Source organism: Tachyglossus aculeatus, chromosome 2, assembly GCF_015852505.1.
Source record: "Tachyglossus aculeatus isolate mTacAcu1 chromosome 2, mTacAcu1.pri, whole genome shotgun sequence".
NCBI lineage: Eukaryota > Metazoa > Chordata > Mammalia > Monotremata > Tachyglossidae > Tachyglossus > Tachyglossus aculeatus.
Genome location: NC_052067.1, coordinates 86,848,897 through 86,868,530, shown reverse-complemented (window position 1 = coordinate 86,868,530; position 19,634 = coordinate 86,848,897). Strand labels below are relative to the sequence as shown.

The 19,634-nt window shown below is 44.0% G+C and overlaps 1 protein-coding gene and 1 pseudogene across 29 annotated transcripts in view; both read right to left on the bottom strand.

Moving 5' to 3' along the window:
• The window catches only part of EPB41L2 (erythrocyte membrane protein band 4.1 like 2), a 242,657-nt gene that overhangs the window by 179,847 nt on the left and 43,176 nt on the right, over window positions 1-19,634 (bottom strand). For 28 of the 29 annotated variants that reach the window (XR_005456148.1, XR_005456149.1, XM_038766030.1 and 25 more), the window contains exon 2: window positions 3,331-3,425. The gene's annotated coding sequence lies outside the window, so the exon portion shown is untranslated. The remainder of the gene's footprint in view (window positions 1-3,330; window positions 3,426-19,634) is intronic. The other variant, XM_038766038.1, reaches the window with a different exon arrangement.
• LOC119924802 lies at window positions 19,073-19,191 on the bottom strand (annotated as a pseudogene).

Sequence of the window (19,634 nt, the reverse complement as noted above, 5' to 3'; positions counted from 1 at the left end):
CTAAGTGCTAAGGTAGATACAAAATAATCAGGTTGGACACAGTCCCTGTCCCACATAGGGCTCACAATCTTAATCCCCATTTTACAAATGAGGGAAATGAGCCACAGAGAAGTGAAGTTACTTGCCCAAAGTCACACAGACAAGGGGCAAAGCTGGGATTAGAACCTAGGTCTTTCAGACACCCAGGCCCAAGGTCTATTCACTAGGCCACATTCTTCAAGACATTACTACAGCATGGGCCAGGCATTGGGTCATAACCTCAAAGTTACTCCAAGATTCCTGACAGACATGATGATTTCAGCACTTCTGTTGTCTCTTCCTTGCTGTAAAATTTCAGTGGAAAACATTTGCTTTTGATTTAAGGTCAAGAGGACACATATTTCAAGGAAGTTGATTTTCCATTCTTACCTTTTTACAGTTGAAACAAATGGGAAAAACCTCAAAGCAAAATTTTAACCTCTTCCTGATTTTCTCAATAACTAGCCTTCATCTTCTAAGATTTAATCATTACTTCTGGGAAAGGAGTAGATTTTGTCACTGATTTGTAGGCCTCTTCCAACTGGATCATCTGAGGCACCAAAAATAAAATTTCTTTACTGTGTCTGCAGTGATCCAAAGAAGTTGCATTCTTTCCCTCTCATATTTCTGTATTTACTTTACAATCACGAAAAATATTCAAAGCTCTTTATAGTCTACAATGTGATGTTTCCACAAAGGCCAAATTATCTAAAAGATGGGTTACATGGACTACATTTCTGTGGAATAAAGGGTGAAGAGGGCAACTTTCTGTATTTCTGCCAAAATCCTGAATTCCCTGGATGGAGCAACTTGTGACTACAGAATAACATCTTCTGAACAGAAGCCTCCAAACTGGCTCTGTTTGTACAAAGGTGCTTCTTTTCCCATTCTTTTTAGTTTTTCACACTATCTTTTTGACACTAGAGAAGCAGCTTGGCTCACTGGAAAGAGCACAGGCTTTGGAGTCAGTGGTCATGGGTTCAAATCCCGACTCCATCAATTATCAACTGTGTGACTTTGGACAAGTCACTTCACTTCTCTGTGCCTCAGTTACCTCATCTGTCAAATGGGGATTAAGACTGTGAGCCCCCTGTGGGATAACCTGATCACCTTGTAACCTCCCCAACACTTAGAACAGTGCTTTGCACATAGTAAGCGCTTAATAAATGCCATCATTATTCTTATTATCTTCCTTCAAAATTATTCAATACCTCAGAAAAATAAAATCCTGATGACAAACCACAGTTTTACAAGACCAGAAAATAGGTCAGTTAAAAAAGTATACCCCAGAGTTGTTTCCAAACTGAAGGATAAAGGTCTTTCTCTATATTAATTATGAAAAATTATTAGGCAATGATCATGCTGTGTTTTAGCTCTGGGTCAGTTGATCAGCCAAGCCTTCCTGAAGACCCACCTTTTACACCCTCCCCACCTTCATGTTACCAAACCACATCAATCATATTCATTGAGCACTTGCTGTGTGCAGAGCATTTTACTAAGCGCTCGTACTCTCCCCACCTTCAAAACATTACTGAAGGCACATCTCCTCCAAGAGACCTTGACTAAGCCCTCTTTCCCCACTCCTTTCTGCATCGCCCCAATTTGCTCCCTTTATTCACCTCTCCTTTAACCTCACAGCACTTGTGTACATATCCATAATTTATTTCTATTCACGTCTGTCTCTCCCCCTAGACTGTGAGCGCTCTGTGGGTATGGAACGTGTCTACCTACTCTTGTATTTTACTTTCCCAAGTTCTTAGTACAATGCTCTGCACACAGTAAGTGATCAATAAATACAACTGACTGGGAGAGTATAATATAACAAAATTGGTAGACACATTCCCTGCCCACAAGCACTTACTATGAGCCAGGCACTGTATTAAGCACTGAGAGAGACAGATTTGACACAATATCTGTCCTATATGGGGACCAAAGTCTAGGACAGAGGGAGAGCAGGAGTTTTTCTCCATTTAACAGATGAAGAAACTGACGCACATTCAAAAGTTAATGACTTGCCCAAGATCCCACAGGAGGCATGGAGCCAGAACTAAAACTCAGGTCTCCTGAATCCCAGACCTGTTATCTCTCCAATGTGTACCACTGCCTCCAAGTCTTCCTTTTCAGACTGTGAGTCCCTCTAGGGACAGGGTCTGGGTCAAATTTCCAGCTGTGTACACTTCCCCAGCTCTTACTGTTTACAGATGATTGTACTAAATGCTTAATATTATTACTACTACTTCTCCCAAATCTTCCTAAAAGAATCTGCCTCACCCAGGAAGGATTTCTTGATTAACTACCAACACCCACGATCTCCTAGCCACCCACATACACCCCAACCCATGCATGCACACGCATGTGTGCGCACACATACTCACACACACACACGTGTGTGCCCCTTCCTGATCATGCCATTCCTTCAGTCAGTTCAGCATTCGTGCATGGAACTGTTTGTTCCCACAAGCTGAAGCTGCATGACCCAGGGGAAAGAGCATGGGCCTTGGAGTCAGGGGATCTGGTTCTATATACTGGCAACTCCTCTTTGCTATTTAACCTTGAACAAGTCACTTAACTTCTCTATGCCTCAGTTTTCTCACCTGTTAAATGGGGATGAAATATCTGTTCTCCTTTCCCTTTAAACTTTATGGGCAAGGACCAGATTCCCTTGCCTCTTGCCTCTCTCCATTCTATACAGTGATTGACACAAAGTACTTAAATAATTACTATTATTATTAGAATGTTCAGCAATTTATTTCTATTGGCTCTCCCATTAGACTCAGGCAGGATCACTTCTTTACTTACTTTTGTAGAATTCCAAGCAACTAGAACAGTGTTCTGTACATCGGTGTCATTAAATCAATATTATTGATACAGGCCTCCCCTAGTTTCCAGAAGGGTGAAAGCAGAAGAGTAGAGTGTCTGCGAGCTCCACATTGGATGGGGGGGCTTCAGAATTCTGGTCACCTATACAATTATCAGAAAAATCACCATGGCCGGCAGGACCCCCAAAATCCCCTCATTGTGCCAGGAGAGTGGAAGTCACTAAGTGGTAGGAAGCATGCTGTAAGGCAGCAGGTTATGACAGTTGCAGACATGAGGATCGATCAATGGCATCTAGTGAGTACTGTGTGGAGAGCACTGTACAAAGCACCAGGGAGAGTGCAATGTAAGAGAGCAATGACATGTTCCCTGCCAATAAAGAGTTTACAGTCTAGAGGAGAAGAGAAGCAGCCTGTACCACTCTTCTCTCACCACTGCATCTAGAGAGGATTCACCACCAGGAAACAGCCCATGGCTACAGCAGTCTCTACTCACCACTTACTTGCTGCTCCCTCGGCCTGATGCCCTGCGCTGAAGAGGTCTGGGTAATTCTGTTCCTGTCTCCCTTCTCCACCAGTCCTTAGAAGCTCCTGAAAAACAGGACCACAGTAACAGTATTTATTTAGCACCCATCAGGTGCAATGCATTGTACTAACCATTTAGGAAGTACTAAACAGAAATGACATATTTGCTGCCCATGAGTTTCTACTCAACTGAAAAAAAGACAGAAAAATATTTACAAACAGAATAATATATATAACAATGTACACATAGAGATGTGCTCAGGATCTGTAGCCCAGCACAGAGTACAGTGCACAGCACATGTTAAGCACTTAAATACCATTAAAATACATATACGCTGGAGATGGCTGGTATGGGAAATTAATAGGGGAAGGTTTGTATGAGGAGGTTGGGACTTTAGGATGGTACTGAATGTCGGGAGAGTGGGGTTCTGCTGGATTTTGGGAAGCAATGGAATTCCACGGGAGGGGAAAAGCATGGGTGGATTGGGGGCGTAAAGATGGGGGGGGGGGGGGGAATAGACGGGAGAGGCAAGAGTAAAGCCAGAGTGAGGTGGGGAGTAATGGGTGAGAGAATAAAGTGAAAAGTAGAGAAGCAGCATGGCCTAGTGGAAAGAACAGGGGGCCTGGGAGTCAGAGGACCTGGGTTCTTACCCCAGCTCTACCACTTGCCCACTGGGAAGCTTTGGGCATGTCACTTAGCTCCTCTGGTCCTCAATTTCCTCATCTGTAAAATGGGAAATCAATATTTGTTCTCCCTCCTACTTCGACTGTTAGCCCTGTGGGGAACAGGGACTGGGTCCATCCGATTATCTCGTATTTCCCCAGCATATAGTACAGTGCCTGGCACACAGTAAGCACTTAGCAAATGCCACAATTATTATTATTATTAATAAATGTAAGAGGTGGGACAAGCTGGTTGAGAGCCTTAAAGCTGAGCATAAAGTGTTTTTGTTTATTGTGGAGAGAATCAGGGAACTACTGGGCAGTTTTATTTTCCTGGAATTAACCAAACAAGGGATAAGAAGCAGGGAGACAGGCAGATTTTGTGTGGTAACAATAGAGGAGAAAGATGAAATTATCTGATGTAGAACCTATAATTTTAAAATAAGGGAAAACAAAAATTCACCTGGAAACTACCAAGAGGCCAGTTATTCCCTCAGAAGTGGGAGCTATCTGAACTCCCAGAATATTGCATTTGAGAATCAGCACAAATAAACTTCTTATTGATAATGCTCCACATCCCCAAAACTCTGTATTTCCATTTCGAAGGGTATAATAATGCTCCCATGTTGAAGAAAAAACAAAAAGTCTTCCTTAAGTGAGGACACATATGTTGACACTGTACTTTCAACCGCTAAATTTGCAAGCAGCCACCTTTCTTCAACACAGAACCTTGAACAATGCTGGCGGGAAAGATTGTCAGAAAAGGTTTTAAAGCAAAATTGACTGCAAGTCTTCATAAGATCACTAACAACTGGCTTGGAAAATGAAGAAGTGGGGAGAAAGGAGCAAAAAACCAGGAGAAGAGGAGAAAAGTAGGATGGGGACTCATGTCTATCTGGAAAGTAGAAGAGGGGTACTCTCAGCCCCTCTCAGTGACAAGCTGGTCTTTAAAACATTTCTAAATGCCATTACAATGTTTTTCCTTGAAAAACAGATCTTTTCAAGCTTTCTCTCCTGTAAGAAAGGAAATTTGACTTAGAATTGAGCTCATTTTATTCGGAATCTAAAGGATTGAGTATCTCTGACAACTGAAAACCAGCCAATGAAAATTTTAAGTGGAAAAACTAAGGAAAATCCAAACAGCTTTGCTCAGCGCTACCAAATGTATGACAAACTCCAAGTTTCAAAACCCTGGAAGGGCAAACTATCTTTTTTTCTTTTTTTTTTTTTTTAATGTCTGTCTCCCCCTCTAGTCTGCAAGCACCTTGTGGACACGGATTGTGTCAACCAACTATTGTATTCTCTCAAGAGAATAATGCAGTGCTCTTCACAGAGTTAGTACTCAACAAGTAACACTGATTACTATATTCACAAGAGGCACAACCAAGAGAAAAACAAGCATCTGCAAAACACACAAAGCCGCTGTATTTTTTTTACCTTTTAATATTGCAATCACAGGGGAAGAAATATAGCTAAGGGCCCTGTGGCAGCACAGAGAACACCAACAGTTCCAAAGGATTCTCCCAATTCAACTAAACCCGCTAATGTTAAGTAGCTTGTTAGTGCACTATCAGGAGGGGGATTTCTTGTTTATTACAGGAGGTAGGAACATGGTACTATATGGTGAGCAGATTAGGTACTTTGACTGTGAGACAACAACTTTAACTACCAAAATGATTCCCCAATCTATCTCTGCAGCCCTGACCTCTCTCCTCTACAGTCTCACATTTCCTTCTTTTTTTTAGTGGCATTTGTTAAGTGCTTACAATGTGTCAATCATTATTCTAAGCACTGGAGTAGATACAAGTTAGGTTGGACAGAGTTCCTTGTCCTGCATGGGGCTCACAATCTAAGTAGGAGGGAGAACAGGTATTGAATCCTCATTTTACAGTTGAGGGGACTGAGCACAAAGAGATTACATGACTTGCCTAAGGTCACACAGCAAGCAACTGGCTGAGTCAAACTAGATCCCAGGTCCTCTGACTCCCAAGTCCATGCTCTTTTCAGAAGGCCATGCTGTTACTCTTCTGCATCCTGCCTTTATGTACTGCCAACACTTCAAACTTAACATGTCCAAAACAGAATTCATCTTTCTACACAAATCCTGTCCTCCCCAAGACTTTCCCATAATTGCAGACAACACCACTCTCCTCCATTTCACAAGCCTGTAACCTTGGCATTATCCTCAACTCATCTGTGTTGTCTAGTGGATAGAGCACAGGCCTGGGAGTCAAAAGGACCTGGGTTCTAACCTCAGCTCTGCCACTTGTCTGCTTTGTGACCTTGGGCAAGGGAACTGTGCCCCAGTTCCCTCAGCTGTAAAATGGGCATTAAGACTGAGTCCTATGAGAAGCAAGGACTATGTCCAACCTGATTAGCTTGTATCCACCCCAGCGTTTAGTACAGTGCCTTACACAAAATAAACACTTAAATACCACAATTATTATTATTATTATTATTAAATAAATAATAAATGAAGATGGCATTTATTAAGCACTTATGTGCAAAGCACTGTTCTAAGCACTGGGGAGGTTACAAGGTGATCAGGTTGTCCCATGGGGGGCTCACAGTCTTCATCCCCATTTTCCAGATGAGGTAAGTGAGACACAGAGTAGTTGAGTGACTTGCCCAAAGTCACACAGCTGACAATTGGCAGAGCCGGGATTTGAGCCCATGACCTCTGACTCCAAAGCCCGTGCTCTTTCCTCTGAGCCACGCTGCTGGTACCACATCCATTAACACCGTGTAACTTCAGACTCAAAACAGATTTTTCAACAGAGATTTCTTTAAGGAATTTACTTGCTCATGCAGACAGACACCCAGCTCCAAAATAATGACAGGCTATTACCTGGGACCTAGAGCAGAGATGGAGTACCAGCTCTGGGCCTTCCATGAAGCCATCACACCTCCTCAGCATTAATCAAAATTTAAGACCTATGGAGTCCTGTGCACCCCCCAGCCCCCCCAAACAGCCACATTCACATGGGGAAGCAGCATGGTAGAGTGGATACAGCACGGGCCTGGGAGTCAGAAGGTCTTGGGTTCTAATCCCAGCTCCACCACTTGTCTGCTCTGTGGCCTTGGGCAAGTCATTTCACTCCTCTGTGCCTCAGTAACCTCAACTGTAAAATGGAAATTGAGACTGAGCCCCATGTGGGACAGGGACTGTGCCCAACCTGATAACCTTGTAACTACCCTAGTGCTTAAAACAGTGAGACACATAGTGCTTAACAAACACCACAATTATGTGATTCTGTTTGTTGGTTATTTGGTTGTTTCAGTCAGTCAATGGTATTTATTGAGCACTAATTGTGTGGTCAGTACTATGCACTGGGGAAAGTACTTGCATGTTTTAATCATTTGTAGTTATGCTGCTGCTCTTTAACCTATTTAACAATTTGTGCCTTCATGTCCCCAGTTAGAGAATAAGGATGTCTCCATCTTTGGACTTGTAGGGTATGTGAAGCAGCATGACATAGTGGAGAGAGCACGAGTCTGGGAGTCAGAAAGTCATGGGTTCTAATCCTGGCTCTGCCACATGTCTGCTGTGTTACCTTGGGCAAGTCACTTTACTTTTCTGGGCCTCTGTTACGTCATCTGTAAAATGGGGATTGAGACTGTGAGACCCACGTGGGTCAGGGACTGTGTCCAACCCCATTTGCTTGAATTCACCCCAGCACTTAGTACATAATAAACTTGGCACAAACGCTTAACAAATGCCATTTTTATGTTCCTCAAACGACTAGTTCAATGTTCTGCATTCAGAAAAGGCTTAGTAAATAGTATTGATGATGAAGACTAAAACCCAGCATGACTCAGTGAAAAGAGCATGGGCTTTGGAGTCAGAGGTCATAGGGTTCAAACCCCAGCTCCACCAACTGTTAGCTGTGTGACTTTGGGCAATCACTAACTTCTCTGTGCCTCAGTGACCTCATCTGTAAAATGGGGATTAAAACTGTGAGCCCCCCATGGGACAACCTGATCAGCTTGTAACCTCCCTATCAATCAATCAATCAATCGTATTTATTGAGTGCTTACTATGTGCAGAGCACTGTACTAAGCGCTTGGGAAGTACAAATTGGCAACACATAGAGACAGTCCCTACCCAACAGTGGGCTCACAGTCTAAAAGGGGGAGACAGAGAACAGAACCAAACATACCAACAAAATAAAATAGATAGGATAGAAATGTACAAGTAAAATAAATAAATAAATAAATAGCACCTACCACCTAGCACCTGGAACAGTGCTTTGCACATAGTAAGCACTTAACAAATACTATCATTATTATCATTATTATTATTCACAAGGAGATCTGCCAACACATCAAATCTCCCTCCATTTTAAAGAACCCAAAGGGTAAGGAAAGGAATGATCCAATGTTCAGAGGCCTCAAAGCCAGGAAACTGTCATGCCTGGGATCCTGCCTGCCACATGGAGCAGGACTCCCCAGTCTGGCTTCCATTAAACTGGGCAGGGCCTACTCAAAGTGATGGACTTCTGCCCACGGGGCTGTTAAACAGAAAGGGCTATTGGGCTCGAAGCCCCTTCATGAACGAAAATACTGTAAATAGGATGCTTTTTCTTTCTCAAGTTTTAGGAAGGTCCTGAATCCTCCATTACTGGGACCTCCCCTAATTTACTTTTACTATGGAGTAGTCCTTAGAGGGGAGGACCATACTGCTGCCAGTCAGACTGTATCCACAGGTTTGAGTGCCACACACAATCTCTAGTACATGTGGATGATGTGACTGTTAAAATACAGTACTGCACTTTTTCTAGCCTCACTTACACTAGAACTACTTGGTTTGAGAAGCAGCATGGCCTAGGGGAAAGAGCACGGGCCTGGGGGTCAGGACCAGAGTTCTAATACCAGCTCTACCTCTTGTCTGCTTTGTGACCTTGAGCAAGACAGTTCACTTCTCTGTGCCTCAGTTACCTCATCTGTGAAATGGGGATTAAGATTGTGAGCCATATATGGGACAGGGACTGTGTCCAACCGAATTAACTTTACTCTACCCTAGCATTTAGTACAGTGCCTGGTTCAAAGTAAGTACTTTACCATAAAAAGAAGCAGGTTAGGGAGGCCTAGGGAAGAGAAACTGCATAAGATCAAGGATGGAAAAAATAGGAGTTGAGCAACAGTGAAAAGGAAGGACAGCATTTCCACTAGAATTTAAAATCACGCCCAACCCTTCCAACAGATTTGTCTCATGGAAAGGATTTGAAGGAGTAAGCTCAGCAGCCTCACAAATAGTTACCCTGCTGAGGCTATTTTAATTAGCCCTCTGGGAGAAGAACAGCAATGTCTCATCCACTAATCAAAATACTAATGATCACCTTCTGTGGGCAGAGAACCGAAAGCTTGACAAGGAACAACAGAGTGAAGAGTCCTGATGACTGCCCTCAAGGAGGTATAATCAACTGGGGAGATAGAAACAGAATAAGTTACAGAGAGAAGAAGAAAAAGGAAAAATAGATACACAAACAGTAAGTTAGTATGTGCAGAAGTGATATGCTTGAGGGCTCAAGACTGTAAGTCTGTCCTCTAGGCTGTAAAACTCATGTAGGCAGGGAACATGTCTACCTACTCTCTAGAACTGTATTCTCCCAAGCACTTAGTACAGTGTTCTGCACACAGTAAACACTCAAATACCACTGATGGGGCAGTGCAGAAGTGCACAGTTGGGGCTGTTGGGAGGAAATGGCTTGGGGAAGGAATAACTGATAAGGCCTGTTGGAGATGTTTCAGAAGGGTTTTGCAGATGGCAAGAACTAGGATTTGGCAGGTTTAGAGTAGGAGGAAAGGTATGAACAAGAGGGGGAGAGAGAAGAGAAGGAGGTCCAGTGCATTGGTTATCTTGAGAAAATTGACAACTTAAGGTGTAGTGGGAGAAGAAAGTGAGTAGCTAAGAGGGAAGAGAGCTAAGGAGTGTCTTAAGCATGAGTTTCTGCTCGATGCAGAGGAATGGGAGAAGCAGCATGGCCTAGTAGATAGAGCACAGGCCTGGGAGTCAAAAGGACCCGGGTTCGTTTCTAATCCCAGCTCCACCATTTGTCTGACATGTGACCTTGGGAAAGTAACTTCACATCTCTGTGCCTCGGTTACCTCATCTGTAAAATGGGGATTAAGACTGTGACCCCCATGTGGGACATGGACTGTGTCCAACAGGATTATTTTGTAACTACCTTAGCACTTAATACAGTGCCTGGCACATATTCAGCGCTTAACAAATAAGGGAAAAAAAAGGAATGGTAGACCTTTGAAGATCTGAGGAAAGGGGAGATAGGTGTAGAACGGTGTTTAAAAAAAAGATGATCTGGATCACGGAGAGAAGTTCAGGGTGGTGAGGAGAAACAGGAGGCAGGAACACCAGTGAGAAAGCTGATAAGGCAGTCTAGCTGGGACATGGTGAGTGCCTAATTCAGGGTGGTGGCTGTTTGGGTGAGGAGAAATCGGGAGGATCCAGGAAATGTTGTGGAAGGAAAACTGAGTCAACTGACAACATCTGAGCAGGTCAGAAAAATCATTTAGGCCTCAGAAGTCAATCCAAGACTGAACTCCTTATTTTCCCTCCCAAACCCTGCCCTCTGCCTGACTTTCCCATCACTGTTGACAGCACTACCATCCTTCCCGTCTCACAAGCCCGCAACCTTGGTCTCATCCTCGACTCCGCTCTCTCGTTCACCCCTCACATCCAATCTGTCACCAAATCCTGCCGGTCTCACCTCCACAACATCGCCAAGATCCACCCTTTCCCCTCCATCCAAACCGCTACCCTACTCGTTCAATCTCTCATCCTAGCCCGACTGGATTACTGCATCAGCCTCCTCTCTGATCTCCCATCCTCCTGTCTCTCCCCACTTCAATCCATACTTCACGCAGCTACCCAGATCGTCTTTGTGCAGAAACGCTCTGGGCATGTTACTCCCCTCCTCAAAAATCTCCAGTGGCTACCAATCAACCTAAGCATCAGGCAAAAACTCCTCACTCTTGGCTTCAAGGCTCTCCATCACCTCGCCCCTTCCTACCTTACCTCCCCTCTCCTTCTACAGCCCAGCCCGCACCCTCCGCTCCTCTGCCACTAATCTCACTGTGCCTCGTTCTCGCCTGTCCCACCGTCGACCCCTGGCCCACGTCCTCCCCCGGCCTGGAATGCCCTCCCTCCGCACATCCGCCAAGCTACCTCTCTTCTTCCCTTCAAAGCCCAACTGAGAGCTCACCTCCTCCAAGAGGCCTTCCCAGACTGAGCCCCCTCCTTCCTCCTATTCCCCCTCCCCATCCCCATTTATTGGGGCCTAGGCCAAAGCACCTAAGACTGGAACCAGGGTGGCATGCTGCGGGGGGCCAGTCTTCAAACTCCTCTGACGTGGGACTATCTTCATGAAAGATGAGGTCTCAGTCAGACGCTTAGGATCACCAGTACAGGTGTCAAGACCAGGGTTCAGAACTCAACATGTCCATGGGCTGGGATCAGAAGAGAAGCTCCAGTGCCATTTCACTCCGATGAGACCAAGGTTCTTAGGCCTATCCCCAGAGGAGGCCTGACCCAGCCCGCACCCTCCACTCCTCTGCCGCTAATCTACTCACTGTGCCTCGTTCTCGCCTGTCCCACCATCGACCCCCGGCCCACATCATCCCCCTGGCATGGAATGCCCTCCCTCTGCACATCTGCCAAGCTAGCCCTCTTCCTCCCTTCAAAGCCCTACTGAGAGCTCACCTCATCCAGGAGGCCTTCCCAGACTGAGCCCCCTCCTTCCTCTCCCCCTCCCCATCCTTCCCGCCTTACCTCCTTTCCCTCCCCACAGCACCTGTATATATGTATATGTTTGTATGTATTTATTACTCTATTTCATTTGTACATATTTATTCTATTTACTTTATTTTGTTAATATGTTTTGTTTTGTTGTCTGTCTCCCGCTTCTAGACTGTGAGGCCGCTGTTAGGTAGGGGCCGTCTCTATATGTTGCAAACTTGTACTTCCCAAGCGCTTAGTACAGTGCTCTGCACACAGTAAGCGCTCAATAAATATAATTGAATGAATGAATGAATGAACGAACTGTTGGAGCCACTAAGGACCACTCTTTGATCTCCACTCTACTCACTGTATTACTGAATAGTGGTGGATTATAATGTGCTTTCTAAAACTTTTAAAATCACCTGAACATCTGAAACACAATGATCTCCATTATGCTTCACAAACTTATTGGGGTTCAAGAGAAATGTTTTAGAACAGGGCCTCCCCCAACCCACCACCACCACCACTCCTTAGCTCAACACAAAACGAATGCCCCATCAGCAGAGGTTAAGAAGAGGTGAGCTAAGATGTGAGGACCTGAATCTTGAAAGAATGGCCCATAATTTATGCCAACTATCCAGAGATCTTGACTGAAATGTAATAATAATAATGATGGTATTTGTTAAGTGCTTACTATGTGTTGAGCACTGTTCTAAGCACTGGGATAGATACAAGGTTATCATGTTGTCCTATGTGGGATTCACAGTCTTAATCCCCACTTTACAAATGAGGTAATTGAGGCACAGAAAAGTTAAGTGACTTGCCCAAAGTCACCCATCTGACAAGTGGAGGAGCCCGGATTAGAACCCATGACCTATGACTCCCAAGCCCGTGCTCTTTCCACTAAGCCATGCTGCTTGGCAAGAACCATATTGGTACATGGGCTTCCTGCAATGCTACAACCCTTTCATCCATTTTTTCCCCACCTTTGATCAAGGCTACTAAACTCTGGATAATCAATTTCAACATCATCATCTTGTACCTACCCCAGCGCTTAGTAGAGTGCTTGGCACACAGCCAGCACTGAACCACCACCATTTAAAAAAAAAAAAATCTGGGCAGCACTGTTTCACTTGAGAGCCCTCAAAAAACTGGCTTCTTGTTGGCTACTTTATGGCAATTTCCTTATAGTCCACCTATAAAAGAATCGAAGCCAACAACCAATAACTGAGTCTGCTTAGAAAGGCAAAGTGAATTCATGAACCAATAAAAGGTCAGTCTTTTTTCAGGAAAAGGAAGTTTGTGTTATGCCCACTGAGAACTTTTGGCCTCCTAGAGATTAGAGGAAGCTGTATTTGGAGGGGACAGAGGATAAGGCTCACACATTAAGATTGTTTACATCTCTGAAATTTTTTCCCAACCACTTCCAAAAGGAGCTTTATTAGCTGAGAACTTCTATCCAGGTTGGTGAGCTGCTGATGGAAGGATGGGACAAATGAACAGGATAAAAGGCAGAGTTTATATATATTGCCTTAAGACAGCTGACTGTGATTTAACCAACTCCTTAAGAACACACCATCAAGTATTTACTGAACCAGGAGGCTGCTAGCTCCTCCCCTCTGCTGTCACTGTGCCTCCAGTTTTGATTTCAAGGTACTTGTAGTGTTTGCTGAAATACTTTGACATAGACAAACTAGGAACTGAGCACTAAATATTCACTTTAACAAGGATTCTGTGGCATCTCTACAGTAATGCAAACTGTAAACTCAGCACAGTAAGCACTCAAATACAACTGATTGATTAAAAAAGTGACCGCTTCTCAAGAGGCGTTCTCTGATTAACCCCCTTCTTAGTTCTGGGGTCCCAACATCACCAAGATTTAAAAAAAAATATCCCATCTTCCTGTTGAGCCTAATGGAGGGTTTAGGGCTTTGTGAAAAAGATCTTAGCTCTTGGAGCCCAGTTCCTTTGATGCCCTTGGGAGAGGCTGCTCTTAGGATTTTAACCATCGAACTGTATTGATGTTAAGCATCAGTTTTCTGCTCATGTTCTGAGAAGATTCACCTGTTGTGGTAATGTGGCATACATCCTTTCCCTGCCCCCTTCCACTAGTCTGTAAGCTTGCTGTGGGCAGGGAATATGTCTTTTTGTTATATTGTACTTTCCCAAGTGCTTAGTATAGTTCTCTGCACACACTCAGCACTCAATAAATATGACTAACTGACAAGTTAAACACTCTTCTGCATGCATCACCTTCCTTGCTTAATTCATATCAGCTCCTTGAGGGCAGCAATGCATTCTCCCGCAGTGCCCGGCACAGGGTGCTGCACTCTTCAGTATATTGTGCTCAATGAATAAATGCTTAATGACAGGGTTTTGTCTTCATTCAATATTTCTTGCCTTATGTAGTCCTTGTGCCTGACTTTGGAAAGGTTAAAAAAAAGTCCAGGGACATTTGCTAGATTAATAAAAAACTTTCTATTTCTTAAACCACATTAGCCTTCAAGCAATGAGGGAAAACTATCATTATGCTAAACATTAAAGATTTAATGAGCTCCAACTCCCTGAGGCATTAGCTGTAATACTGATAGCAGAATGAACAAGTGATTTATGTTTACTTGCAGATGTAGAATTTCACACGTTTACAGTTCATGACTCCATGATTTGTGAGCTGAGTCATCCATCCTTTTAGATAAAGGGATGGACAAGGTAGTTTAATTATCAGGGTTAATACACCCAGGGTGGCACAGTATGATATTTCCACTTCCTAGCATAATCTCACCTTATTTTTTATCCTACCAAAATGAAAATCGCTCAGATAAGACAGGTCTCAGGAAAAGGTACTTCAGGGGCTCTAACTTTAAAGTCTGGGACAGTGCTGCTTATGTTGAAATAACCCTGCCTTTTTCTTTTTTTAATGGTATTTGTTAAGCACTATGTGCCAGGCATGGTACTAACAGCCCAAATAGAAAAAAGCTGGTCAGATCGGACACAGTCCACGTCCCATGTGGTGCTCACAGTCAGTCAACTGTATTTATTCAGCGCCTGTGTGCAAAGCACTGTACTAAGCATTTGGGAGAGAACAATAAACAGACATATTCTCTGCCCACAAGTTTACAGTCTTAATCCCCATTTTACCGATAACAGGCACAGAGAAGTTAAGTGACTTGTCTAAAAAGAAACACAGCAGGCAAGTGGCAGAGCCAGGGTAAGAACCCAGGTCTTTCTGAGTCCCAGTCCCATGCTCTATCCACTAGGCCACACTGCTTCTTGACAGACAGCTATTTGAAAGTAATGTTTTCTCACTGGAGAGAAGAAGAGATGGATGAGTTGATTAATTTTGATATCTGAACATTTCTTGGCAGAGTGTTTTGGCAAATTTGGGAAAGCAGTGTGGCCTAATGGAAAGTGCATGGGCCTGGGAGAGTCAGAGGATCTGGGTTCTAATGTCAGTTCCATCACCTCTGCCTGCCATGTGGCCTTGGGAAAGTCATTTCATCTCTCTGCATCTCAGTTACCTCATCTGTATAATGGGGATTAAGACCATGAGTCCCACGTGGGACATGGGCTGTGTCCAACCTAATTATCTTGTACCTAACCCAGCAACTAGTATAATGTCTAGCATGTGTAGTAAGCACTTAACAAATAGCATTAAAAAAAAATACCTGCCTGCAGATGTTCTAGTTACTGGGCTTGATTTACTGCAATAGAGTGGGAAGTGCAACCATCAGTCTTTCCAATCCATCATTACCATCATCCTCTCCATGACTCATTGAGCAGCCTATTTTTCCCAGGCACTGGGGAAAAAACAGCAAGTCAGCAAGCACAATCTTTACCCTCAGAGGGGCTAAGAATTTAAAGTGGGACACTTACATACACACCCCTTGCCTGACAAAAATCTGGTTTGCAAGAACTACTGCAAACTCATGAAAAATAGAGAGCAATAGTTCATTAACAAGTAACCCTCCCAACACTGACCCATGATTCTTGACTTCACCCACTTCAGGACTGAACTCTTGCTTCATGTGAACTGCAGAGACAAGTGACTTAGCAAGTGATCCATCCATTTCTCAAACTGGGTTTTGTAGGGACCAATAGTCACTTCCAGAGTCCTGAACTGAAGATGACTGTGGACTTGCTCCAGTCCAGTTATAATGATTTTAGGACCAAAAAACTATGCAAAGGAACTGATTACAGTTTTCATAAAGTTTTGAGGGGCCAGGCACCGTACTATGCGTTGGGGTAGATACAAGATAACCAGGGTGAACACAGCCCGTGTCCCACATGGAGCTCAGTCTTAATCTCCACTTTACAGATGAGAGGCACAGGGAAGTTAAGTGACTAACCTAAAGTCACACAGTAGACAAGTGGCCACATTCAGCATTGAACTACATTCAAGAGGGAAGCAGCGTGAGGTAGTTGATAGAGCACAGGCCTGGGAGTCAGAAGGACCTGGACTTAATCCTGGCTCTACCAATTGTCTACTGTGTGACCTTGGGCAAGTCACTTAACTTCTCTGTGCCTCAGTTACCTCATCTGTAAAATGGGGATTAAGACTGTGAGCCCCATGTGGGACTGGGATTGTGTCCAACGCACTTATCTTGTACCTACCCCACTGCTTAGAAACTATAAAGTAATAAATACCCCAATTATTACTACTCTTCCCAAGTGCTATAGTACAGTGCTGTGCACAGTAAGCACTGAATAGATAAGATTGATTGATTCTTTCTGGCCCACTCCTTCCAGTAAGCTTCTCTCTTCCCCCACAAGCAAAGATGTTTTTAAACTACAGTATAGAAACCCCAGCACATTATTTTTTGTTACTGCTGAAAGAGGAAGTCTGGGGTCCAAGGGAATAATGCAGACCCGCAGAAGCAATCATGCCTGAACCATGACCTCTGAGCATGTCCCATTCTACCCAGTATGCCACCTTCTCTCCCTCCCAAACTGCCACTATGACTTCCCTCCGTCTACTCCTGGAGTCTTAGCCAATAATATTAAGTGCTTACTATGTGCCAAGTACTGTATTAAGGGCTAAGGGCTACTGTACTTAAAAAGTGAAATCTTGAGGGCAAGTACATCTGGACAAAACAGTTGAACCAATAATGAAATATAAAGATAACCATTGTGGCTTAGTGGAAAGAGGACGGGTTTGGGAGTCAGAGGACATGAGTTCTAACCCCAGCTCCACCACATGTCTGCTGTGTGACCTTGGGCAAGCCACTTCACTTCTCTGTGCCTAAATTCCCTCATCTGTAAAATGGGGATTAAGACTGTGAGCCCCACGTGGGACAACCTGATTACCTTGTATCTACCCCAGTGTTTAGAACAATGCTTGGTACATAATAGGTGCTTAACAAATACCATCATCATCACCATCTCCCAGGGCTTAGAACAGTGCTTGGCACATAGTAAACACTTAAATACCATCATCATCAATAAGTCTTTGGTGGGGGTTAGACTGTGGCATGATGGGGGATGGAATTCCAGGCCAGAGGAGGGCACATGCAAGGCAGCAGTGACAAAACAGATGAGAGTGAGGCATAGTGAGTAGGTTGACATTGGAGGACTACAGTAAGAGGGCTGGGTTGTAGTTGGAAATCAGAGGGGTGAGATAGGAGGGGGTGAACTGATAGGGTATTTTAAAGCCGATGGTAAGGAGTTTCTGATGCAGAGGTGGATGGGCAACCATTGGAGGTTCTTGAGGAGTGGGGAGGTGTGTACTGAACTTTGTTGTAGAAAAATGACACAGGCAGTAGAATGAAGTATGGATTGGAAGTGGGGAGAGACAGGAGGCATGGAGGTCAGTGAGGCGGCAGCTCAGTAGCCAAGGTAGAATAGGATAAGTGCTTGGACCAGGGTAGTATCAGTTTGGATGGAGAGGAAAGGGCAGATTTTAGTAATGTTGCAAAGGGAGAACCAAAAGGGTTTGGCGAAAGACTGAATATGTGAGTTGAATGAGAGAAATAAGTCAAGGACAATGCCAAGGTTAGGGTTTATAAGAAAGAGAAGATAGTGGTGTAGTCTACTGTGATGGGAAAGACTGAGGGCAGGGGGGAAAGAGACCAGATTTAGGTGAGAAGATGAGGAGTTCTGCTTTGGACATCTTAATTTTGAGGGGCTGGCCAGAAATCCAAGTAGCGATGTCCTGAAGGTAGGAGGAGATCTGAGACTGTAGAGGAGGAGAGAAGGTCAAGGCAGGGGAGGTAAATTGGGAATCAATGCAAAGGGTTGGTATATGAAGCCATAGAAGTGAATGAGTTCTCCAAGGGAGTGGGTGTAGATTGAGAACAGAAGGAGACCCTGAACTGGGCTTAGGTGTCAAAGCTACACATCAGGGTGCAAGTCCAGCACATCCAAATTGATTGTATTTGAATCAATTAAGCTGATAATGACCCATCCAAGCCCTTCTGGGCATGATACATGGGGCAGAGAAGTAGTCATTGGGATTCCCCTTGGAATTCTCCACACTGATTCTCAGCTGGTTGTCAGGGAGGCAGTAAAACATCTCCAATTCATTGTTCTCAACTAATTACATCATAAATCTGCAGAGAACACAAATGTTTGCTGGAGAAGCCTCTAACTGAGAACACAGCTAAGAGGATGAATGAGTCAAAAAGCCCAGTCCAGGGACCGGGAAACCTTTATGGAAGTTACATCAACAGCCCTGAGGCACTCATGTGATTTAAAGTCATCCACCAGTGATTACATATCTCATTTTTTCTAAAGTGTGTGTTTTATGCATCTGTTTGATAGAACAATCTAAGGTAACCACTGGGGAACAGCGATGCTTATTCAATTTTTAAGCCAAACGATGAGGTAATTTCCCAACGGATACAAGCATGAAAGTTGTGAACAATTCTCTTTCGAAGTAATTGTACCAGGAGTGGCATAAATTCATGGAGTTTCCCCTTCTGACAAACAGAAATAAACTATCTTATCCAGATACGCAGAGGTTGCTTAGAAGATAGCTAGTAGCTTTTTGGAGGAAATAATTAAAACCTTTGTTAGCGATGAGGCAGACCAATTTTCCATGTCTAGTGGAGCTTAATAATAACAACAATGTTGGTATTTGTAAAGTGCTATGTGCCAAGCACTGTTTTAAGCACTGGGGTAGATACAAGGAAATCAGGTTGTCTCATGTGGGGCTCACAGTCTAAATCCCCATTTTACAGATGAGGTAACTGAGGCACAGAGAAGTGAAGTGACTTGCCCAAAGTCACACTGCTGACAAGTGGCAGAGCCAGGATTAGAAGCCATGATCTCTGCTTCCCAAGCCGATGCTCTTTCCACTAAGCCACACTGCTTCTACAAAATACAGCACCCGGTATATCCAGGCGGTTTCCCATGCAAGTACTAACCAGGCCCGACCCTGCTTAGCTTCTGAGATCAGATGAGATCGGGCATGTTCAGGGTGGTGTGGCCATAAACAAAATTATAATGATATTTCTTAAGTGCTCACTGGGTGCCAAGCACTGTTTTAAACACTGGAGTAGATACAAGGTAAGCGGGTTGTCCCATGTGGGTCTCACAGTCTAAATCCCCATTTTACAGATGAGGTAACAGGCACAGAGAAGTTAAGTGGCTTGCCCAAGGTCACACAGCAAACAAGTGGAGGAGGTGGGATTAGAACCCACAACCTCTGACTCTCAAGCCCATGCTCTTTCCACTAAGCCACTCTGCTTCTCTGTAATGTAGTGTACAACAGGAGAGATTTCAAGTGGACATAAATAACTTTCTAACTATTGGCTTTATAATACTCCATCAGCACTTCCCCTCTTACTTTCTGGGGCCTCAGTTTGCTCATCTTTAAAATGGAGGTAATACTCCAATTCAAAATATTACTACCACCAAGTCAGTTGAAATTCTGCAAC